This window comes from Myotis davidii, unplaced genomic scaffold, assembly GCF_000327345.1.
Source record: "Myotis davidii unplaced genomic scaffold, ASM32734v1 scaffold666, whole genome shotgun sequence".
Taxonomy (NCBI): Eukaryota; Metazoa; Chordata; class Mammalia; order Chiroptera; family Vespertilionidae; genus Myotis; species Myotis davidii.
In genome coordinates this window covers 822,996-832,930 of record NW_006296629.1, presented here as the reverse complement: position 1 = coordinate 832,930, position 9,935 = coordinate 822,996, and the positions used below count along the sequence as shown (strand labels likewise).

The 9,935-nt window shown below is 45.5% G+C and overlaps 1 pseudogene; it reads left to right on the top strand.

Annotated features, from left to right (window-relative positions):
* Nucleotides 1-6,293: 6,293 nt before the first annotated feature.
* Nucleotides 6,294-7,185, top strand: LOC102760483 (annotated as a pseudogene).
* Nucleotides 7,186-9,935: the final 2,750 nt, after the last annotated feature.

Sequence of the window (9,935 nt, the reverse complement as noted above, 5' to 3'; positions counted from 1 at the left end):
GTTACTACTATGTCCTTATTGACATAAGGAAACAAGAATCAAAGAATGGCATTTCCAAATAACAGGAATATAAGAAGGTAGTAAAAAATGATGTGACTCTTTTTGTTAAAAGGGTATATGATACCATTTAAGGGTTGAGTATAATTTTCTAACCTACAGGTTGACCAGAAATTTAACACCTTTTAGTATGAGGCCCGCCCCCCGGATGTCTGTCTCCTCTCTGCACAATTTCATTTAAATGACACTACAGGTTTACTCTGGGGCAGATTCTACAGAAAGACTTTCCCCTAGTTGTTTTCAAGTTATAATACTTCACAGAAAGTGAACAAATCAAGTCATGTGTTAAAACATGTAAAAGTGAATCTCATACAAGGGGAGCAAACAACAAATCTCAAGGATACGTAGTAAGAAACTACATCTTCAGGATTTTAAGCAACAAGGAGCTCAAAGCTCAAGATGGCAGCACAAGGAGGTGATGAGATGGAGAACGTTGGCTGAGGGGGGAACAGGGAGATCACTCAGTGAAGGGGACCTGTGTCCCTCCTGTGCAGACAGCCTTTAGGCTCCCTTTATGCTGAGAACTAGGCCTGCCTTTCTGTACTTCAGTCCCTCAGTGCCCTCACCAAGTTGAGTTCTAAAATCTATGGCCATTCTGCAGCCAGTGGGCAGTTTTCCCAACAGAAACCAGAGACACGGGCAGAGCTCTGCACTGCAGGAACTCCAGCCATTGGGGTTGTACCACAGAAGCAGCAGCCAGCTGTCCTGGGGTATCTGTTCATCAACAAAGGACAAAACAAGAGGCTCATTGCAAAACTGGGCCATGTGCCAATCTGTGGGATTCTGCACATCTTAGACTCAAACCCCTCCTGGCTCTGCTGGCCCCACCCACAGGAGCTGATCTATATCTTCAGTCCAGAGGACAGGAGAGACCAGCTGCCCCTGAGACCCAGGACCACCAGCTGGATCTGTTCTCACAGCAGCCACAGCACTGGACTGGGTAAGACAATGATCCACTCCTGAGGTTGGGACAGGAGGACCAGTGATGGGACAGAACTGCCAGGGGACCAAGCTTGGGCTAGTACCCAGAACAAAAGACAGACTTGCGGGAGCTGAAGGGAAAGGAAACAGAACCTTGGTGACAGCAGGGGCCCTTCAGGGTGACAGATGAAGGGGTGTGTCCCAACTGGGCAGGGATGCAGGAGATGCTTCTCTTTTGACAGGAAACATGGTTCCAACACAGCGGGATTCCCAGCTTTGTCTCCTTCTGCTGCTGGGGCTCATGGGAATGGTGATCTCCTTCCATGCCCCACCTGGGGGTCTAAGCTGGGCTCAGTGGTTTGAAGTTCAACACGTAAACATGACCAATGCTCAATGCACCATTGCAATGCAGCCGATTAACCACCTTAATTATATGAGTTTCCGGAGGCCGTGCAAAGGGGAAAATACTTTCATCCACACATCGCTTGCTGCTGTCGTTAATCTTTGTTACACAGCAAATATAACCTGCCGTAATGGACGTGATCAAAATTGCTATAGAAGCCGACTTGCAGTGAATCTTACCTACTGCAACCTCACCAGACCAGCACATCCTTACAATCGGTGCCAATACCAGCAAGTAGCCTTACTGAGAAACTACAGTGTTGCCTGTAACAATAGACACATTCCAGTTCATTTCGATAGATTCTACTAAGCTCTGTGCCCACAGTCACAGCCATGGCCCCATGCCGCCATCCACCCTGGATATCAGCACCAGTCTCACTACCAGCCCACAACCCCTTTAACTCTGCTGCACTGCAGCTCCTGTGCACCGGCAATAAACTCCTTTGCAGAATGACCTACCAAATTCTGTCTGATTAATGAGTAATAAATTATATGAGAAATGTAAACTTGTTTGTTGTCATCTAAAACAGGGATAAAATACCACGTGTGATTTTTAGCTATGGAGATATTTTTCTTTAAAAGAGCATAACAGTTCCACTGGTATTACTGGTTACAGTAGGGCTGGATCCTGGGTCCAATGTGGAATGAGATCACCTGTTCAGGTGGCACATTCACAGGCTCTAGTGCTGCCTAGAGAAGATGGGAAGTCTTCCCTGGCCATTTCTATGTCCTGGAAAAGGGAGAAGCTGGTCCTGAGGTGGTGGAAGGGCAGGGAGGAGGCACAAAATTGGGATGTCTCAGGGTGAGGATGCTCTTGCCCATTTTAGCCTCCACTGCTGCCCGCAACGGGAAATCAGTGGCTCATTCACACTCAAGTCAGAAAGGAGCACTGGCTCTAGGATTGGGGGGTTGTAGAGCCACAGAAAGAAAGGCTGGATAATGAGATTTCCTGCCCCACTTCCATCACAGGGCTATACTCAGGAATAAATGAGGAACAAAAAGAGAAATCACTTGACAAAATGTGGTCAGGAGCAGCATTCATGTGATTGTTTGGGTGACAGGGGTTGGGAGATGTCTTTTTGGAGTGTCTCCCTTTCGCTAATACAGAGGTGGCATGTCATCAAATCTCTACCTCTACCACTACCTCTTTCTGGGGTTTCTGACCTCCTGTTCTCAGCTCCTCTTCCAGACCCAGGGATGTAGCAATCTAATTCCTCTCACTTTCCACACAGTCCATAATTCTTGTTTTGTAGTACTTCAGACATCTCCTCTGAAGAAGCCATTGCAGTTTTGCTCCTTCTGGAGCAAAATAATCCTTCATTGCTTAGAGTGGGTTAATTGTATCTTAAAGTTCTTAGGTCATCAGAAAGAGCAAGAGACAGAATTCTAAGAGGTACTCAAAGACACAAAAAATGTTAGAGTGAATTTAAGATTAGAAAACCATGTTTTTAATTTATTCATTTTCACATTAGTAGCATTTTAAAGAACAGTAGTCAACCCAGGTTTCCTTGACAAAATGACTTTTGAAAAAATTTAAAAGGCTAAGGAAGTTTGCCATGTGCATGTGGACTGAGGTGGGGCTAAGGTGGTCATCAGGCAGGAATGTATCTGGTATTTCAGGGAGCATTAGAGGCCATGGAACTACAGAACATGAATAAAGGTAGAGTAGTAGGAGGTTAGTTTTGAAAGGAAAAGATACTGGAGGACAGATCCTGTAAGGGCATACCATCTTTGTATGACTTTAGCCATTATTCTAAGAGAAATGAAGACATTATAGAAAAATTTTAACTATGGAGATTTCTGAGCTGAGTTACATGATGTCAGTTATGCTTTCAAAGGATCATTCAGGTTGCCATAAGTGGTGAGGGGGGAAGCAGGCAGCACAGTGATAGTCCTTTTCAGTAACGGCAGTGGGAGGTAAGGATGTCTCACAGTAGCTGTTAGCAGTTGACCAGCAAGAAGTGATCAGGTTTTGGCAAGTGTAGACGATAGAAACAACAGACTTTCTGATAAATTAGCTGGAAAGGTAAGAGAAAGAAAGGAGTAAAAGATTACGAGTAGGTTTGTATCCTGATAAAACTTAGTGCATAGTAGCTCATACACTGTGGTTAGGGTCAATCATAATCAGCCACTCTGAGGGTCAACCCCAACTAGCAGCAATAAAAACTCAATTACAGCCCAGCTGATGTGGCTCAGTCAGTGAGCATCAACCTATGAAACACAAGGTCACAGTGTGATTCCTGGTCAGGGCACATGTCCAGGTTGTGGGGTCGAGTCCCAGTAGAGGGTGTGCAGGAGGCGGCTGATTAATGATTCTCTCTCATCATGATGTTTCTACCTATCCCTTCCTCTCTGAAATCAATAAAAATATATTAAAATTTCCCTAGCCAGTTTTGCTCAGTGGATAGTGTCAGCCTAGGGACTGAAGGGTCCAGGTTTGATTCAGATCAAGAGCACCTGTCCAAGGTGTGGGCTCAATCCTCAATAGGAGGCATGCAGGAAGCAGCCGATCAATGATTCTCTCTCATTATTGTTTCTTTCTCTCTCTCCCTCTTCCTTCCTCTCTGAAATCAATAAAAATATACTTTTTAAAATTAAAAATACATTGCCCTGGCCGGTTTGGCTCAGTGGATAGAGAGTCGGCCTGCAGACTGAAGGGTCCCGGGTTCGATTCCGGTCAAGGGCATGTACCTTGGTTGCGGCACATCCCCAGTGGGGGAAGTACAGGAGGCAGCTGATCGATGTTTCTCTCTCATCGACGTTTCTGACTCTCTATCCCTCTCCCTTCCCGCTGTAAAAAAATCAATAAAATATATTTTTTTTAAAAATTAAAAACACATTAAAACAAAATAAAACATCAACCACAATGGTAAGGCTCACATAACACACATAGGGGACATTCCTGGAGTACCTATCTCAGGTGAGCAGGGAGATTGTACCACTGAGCCCCACAAGACACCAACCACAAAAAACAATTATACCAACACTTGAAGACAAAGATCTACTTAATACATAAAAACAAATACAGAGAAACATCCAGAGATTCCAAAATGGTTACAAAGTAAGTAGAAGCTACTCTCACCTTGTCCCAGTGCCAAACCAGATTGGCAGCTAAATTATAGAGCAAGAAGCCTTAATGACCAACTGAAGCACAGCTGAATGAAGAATTATAGCCAAGGATTTACAGAAGAAGCCACATATAGACTGGTAAGAAGGGCAGAAATGTGGAAAGAGCTGCCCCCAATACCCACATGTGTAGGCTGAGAAGCTAGAGGAATATCCCGGCTGCAAAGGTCCTCCCTGAAAATCATTGGGGTCTCAAACCCATGCTCGAATCCCCAGTCCAGAGCACCAGAGCTGGAAAGAGGTGCCTGCATGGAATCTGGCAGTGAAAAGCAGTGGTGACTCTACCTGGAAGAGGAAGGAGTATGCTAGAAATCCAAATGTTCTCTTAAATGGCCAATGCATTGGATCTTCCTCTTGAACCCTCACCCAGGGTTCCCATAAAGGGAAAGTGACTCAGAGAGTATGGGAATCATAAAGAGAAGATCTGTGTGGCATGGCCCTGATGAGAGATCTGAAGAGCCCGTTGCCAAAGTTCCTGCGCTGAGTGCCTATTCCACACCACTACACTCAGACACCATATTTTCAGGGTTAAGCACACCTATTTCTACAGCACCAGCCTGGAGAGTGCACTAACCTGGACCTCCAACTACTAATAACAACAGTCCTTCAGAGAGCTCTGTTGCCTGCATCCAACAGGGACCATTGCTGTGCTCTTTTTCTGAAAAAGCTCGTGGCAGACACTCAGACAGTCTTGATTTTTATGGCTTTGGAATGGGGCACATTCTTGCTCCACTCTCACATATACCCAACACTTGCCTCCTACCCACCTGGTGATTCTCTCAGCCTGTCCTTTTTGATTCCTGACTCCTGGTGGCCCTGCCCTGCTGAGCTCAGTTCCATGGGGAAAGGGAGTTTTGCTCAGAGCTGAGAACTTTGGAGTGTGTTTCCCACAAAGGCTCTTGCCCAGCACTTTGATGGATGCTGGATTGTGCAACTATGGCACAGGGTTGGTGGAAGGAAAGGACATTCTCAACCACCTGCAGGATTGGCCAGCTCCACTCCCAACAAGAGATTCTATTTACTGTCCTTTAGAATCCCAGTGGCTCTGCCTTGCTGAGATTGTTCCTGTAGTGGGGCCTGCTGGCTATACCCACTTAGAATTTACTGTGCACTCCTCCTAGGAGAGCTAGTGTTAAAGACTCTAGCAGAGACTGAGTGGTATGGCTTTAAAGTAGGGACCACTGTCCCCCCAATGAGTGCCTGACAATGCTACCCCCAAACAGGAGAGCCATTAGCTTGGTCCTCCTAGGCCTTGGTTGACCTAGTTGCCTCACCCTCCCTATCTCATGCCTTGTTGAAGGGTTTGCGGGTTGCAGCCATCCTGAGCACGCTCTACAGTCTTTCTTCAGAAGGCTTTGTACGAAGACCAGGTAACCTCAGGGGAAAATAGAGTGGTTGATAAGTAGAGACAGAACTTAGGGTGCCTTGACCTTTTTTCTTTAGAACATTCCATCAAGTTTTAACATTTATGTTTTATTTTAGAGAGAGTGAGGAACAGAGACCAAGAGAGAAAGACAGAAAGAGAGAAGCATTGATCTGTTGTTCCATAATAAGCACTAAAAAGGACATCAAAACCATAAATAAGAACCAGTTATAAATGAAGAATACACTAGAAAGTATCAACAGTAGGTTAGATGAAGCAAAGAATTGAATCAGCAATTCATATGACAAGATAACAGAAAACACCCAAGTAGAGAAGAAAAAAGAAAAAAGAGGAGACCGGGCGTTCCCCAGGGACCAGGGTGTTCGGCCAGCTGGAGCCGGGCAGTGGGATGGACAGAGGGCGACGGACGGATTCACTCCAGAAGCAATGCCAGGGCCTTCCACGGTGTTTTGGATGACATGGTAGCATAACTTAAAACGCCCTCAGCATCTTGGTCCCCACTGCTGTCCATCCACTACTAGCTGCAAGCATTCTGGACAGTGACATAAAATCATGAACCCAGCTGTCTGTACCCCTAACTTACGCTGACAGGGAGCACTGACGTTGCCTTGTCAGGCCGAAGATGCCTCTCTTTGGGAATACGTTCAGTCCGAAGAAGACTCCCCCTCGGAAGTCTGCCTCTCTCTCCAACCTGAATAACCTGGATAGGTCCACCAGCGAAATGGAGCTGGGCCTCTACTATGGAACCCCCACTATGAACCTGGCGGGACAAAACCTGAAGTTTGAAAATGGCCATTGGGTAGCAGAGACCGGGATCAGTGGATGTGTGGACCGGAGGGAGGCTCAGTGCCTCCGGAAGCGGAACCAGCAGTTGGAGGAGGAGAACAACCTCTTGCAATTCTCTGAGACCACTGCCGAGTTCCAAATGATGAAGAAGGAACTGGAAGAACTGAAGAGTGTCAACCAGAGAAGGAAATGAAGACCTCAAGATGTTGGTTAGGAGAAGAGGGAGAACTCGACTGATCAGAGGAGTGGAATATAGCTGAGGGTTTTTTAAGCTGAAATAGATTAGGCCCCTGGAGAGAGGACCACAAATGGGGCCAAAGGCACTGGCATCCTTGAGTTGGCAATAGAAAGGTGATGACATCCTGGAGGAAATCAGGGTTCCAGGCCAGGGCAGTACATAGCAATGTCCTCTGGCTTCACAGCTCAGGGAGGCCAGGCTGTGAATGAGGCGTCTGAAGTCTGGAGCCATGCTAAGACTCTGGGTGCTCTCCAGTCACTTTAACATATAAATGCACTTGTCCCGCCGAAACCGGTTTGGCTCACTGGATAGAGCGTCGGCCTGCGGACTGAAAGGTCCCAGGTTCGATTCCGGTCAGGGGCATGTACCTGGGTTGTGGGCACATCCCCAGTGGGAGGTGTGCAGGAGGCAGCTGATCGATGTTTCTCTGTCATCGATGTTTCTAACTCTCTATCTCTCTCTCTTCCTCTCTGTAAAAAATCATTAAAATATATTTTAAAAAAATGCACTTGTCCCAGCTTCACGTTCATTGGATGGACTCTCTTGGGAGAAGCAGTTAGAGTTCATCAGAGCATGGCCCCAATTCTAAAGAGTGCTGACCTCTGCCCTTCAGGCCACTCTCTCTGTGCTTTAAAGAGTGTTTGTCCCCCAAATCCACGTCCTCTGGCTTCAGTTTCTCAGCAACATCACCAGTCTTCTATGCAACACTATATTTTTTGCTACTTTCTTATTTATACTACTTTTTCCCCTTTTTTTCAATAAAGATTTTAAAAATAAAAATAAAAAAGAATTTTTGAAAATGAGGAAAATCAAAGGGACCTCTGGGACAACATCAAGCATAACAATGTCCACATCATAGGAGTACCAAAAGGAGAAGAGAGAGAGCAAGAGATTGAGAACATTTTTGAAGAAATAATAGCTGAAATCTTCACTAACCTTGCTATCCACGATTTCTTCTAGGATTTTTATGGTTTCGTGACTTCATTTTAAGTCTTTTATCCAGCCAGCCCCTATCCACCCCCAGGACTTCACCACCCTGTTGTCTGGGTCCATGGGCTATGCATATACTATATAATAAAAGCCTAATATGCTAAATGTCTGGTCATCCAGTTAGCCGTTCAACCAATCAAAGCATAATATGCTAATGATATGCTAAGGCTGCTCAACCACTCACTATGATGTGCACTGACCACCAAGGGGCAGGCACTCCAACCAATCAGTTAGCTTGCTGTTGGGGTCAGGCCAATTGGGACTGAGCAAGATGGGCCAGACATGCCCTGGAGCCCTCCTGCAGTCCCTCCCAGCTGGCCAACCTCCCATGTCCCTCCCTGGCCCTGATTGTGCACTGGAAGGGTCCCTCAGCCTGGCCTGCGCCCTCTCCCAATCCAGGACCCCTCAGGGGATGTCAGAGAGCCGGCTTCAGCCCGCGGCAGAACAACCAGTAGCTATGATGTGCACTGACCACCAGGTGGAAGATGCTCAACACAGGAGCTGCCCCACAGGGGGAGTGCCACTCAGCCAGAGCTGGGGATGAGACAGGAAGCATCCGTGACTGCTGGACATCCCCCAAGGACTCCTGTACTGCGAGAGGGTGCAAGCAAGGCAGGCTGAGGGACCCCCTCTCCCCACCGTGCCCCCCAAGTGCATGATATTCATGCACCAGGCTTTTGGTAAGTACATAAGTTATTTGGTTTATCTTGCCTCATCCCCCCCGACCCCAACATCAAGGAATGTCAGTCAGTTTTATGCCACCATGCTTTGGGTCTTATTTTGTTGGTCAATTCATTTTGTTCATTAGATTCCACAAATAAGTGAGATCATGTGATATTTGTCTTCCTCAGATTGGCTTATTTCACTTAGCATAATAGTCTCCAGGCCCATTCACACTGTCCAAAGGGTAAGAGATCCCTCTTTTTTACAGCTTCATAGTATTTCATTGTGTAAATGTCACACAGCTTTTTAATCCACTCATCTACTGATGGGAACTTGGTCTGTTTCCAAATATTAGCTACTATAAATAACGCTGCTATGAACATAGGGGTGCATATATTCTTTCTGATTGGTATTTTGGGGTTCTTAGGATATATTCCCAAAAGTGGGATCTCTAGGTCAAACAGAAGTTCCATTTTTAATTTTTTGAGGAAACTCGATACTGTTTTCCACAGTGGCTGCACCAATCTGCATTCCCACCAGCAGTGAACTAGTGTTCCCTTTTCTCCATGTCTTTTCCAGAACTTGTTTGTTGATTTATTGATAATAGCCATTCTGACAGGTGTGAGGTGATATTTCATTGTCATTTTAATTTGTATTTCTCTGATGACTAGTAACTTTGAGCATTTTTTCATATATCTCTTGGCCACCTGTATGTCCACTTTGGCAAAGTGTCTATTTAAGTCTTTTGCCCATTTTTTAATTGGATTGTTTATATATTTTGGAGATTAACCCCTTATCAGATGTATCATTGGTAAATATGTTCTCTAATACAGTTGATTCTCTTTTCATTTTATTAATAGTTTCTTTTGCTGTGCAGAAGTTTTTTTATTTTGATATAGTCCCAGCTGTTTATTTTTTCCTTTGTTTCTCTTGCCCTAGGACAGTGGTTGGCAAACTCATTAGTCAACAGAGCCAAATATCAACAGTACTTCTTCAAAATAGACTCGCCCAGGCCGAAAACCGACTTCTGTGCATGGGCCGCAAAGTTTCAATCGCACTGTACGTTTGTGCCCGCACGTGGTATTTTGTGGAAGAGCCACACTCAAGGGGCCAGGGTCGCATGTGGCTCGTGAGCCACAGTTTGCCGACCACGGCCTTAGGAGATGTATTGGCAAAAATTCTGCTACATAAGATGTCTGAGTTTTTACTGCCTGTGTTTTTTTTTTTCTAAGATTCTTATGGTTATACGGCATACATTGAAGTCTTCAGTCCCTTTTGAATTTATTCTTTCATATGGTGTAAGTTGGTAGTCTAGTTTAATCAAGTGGGTGATAAGTGCTGAGGCTGTTGAACCTCCTGGGCAGATTT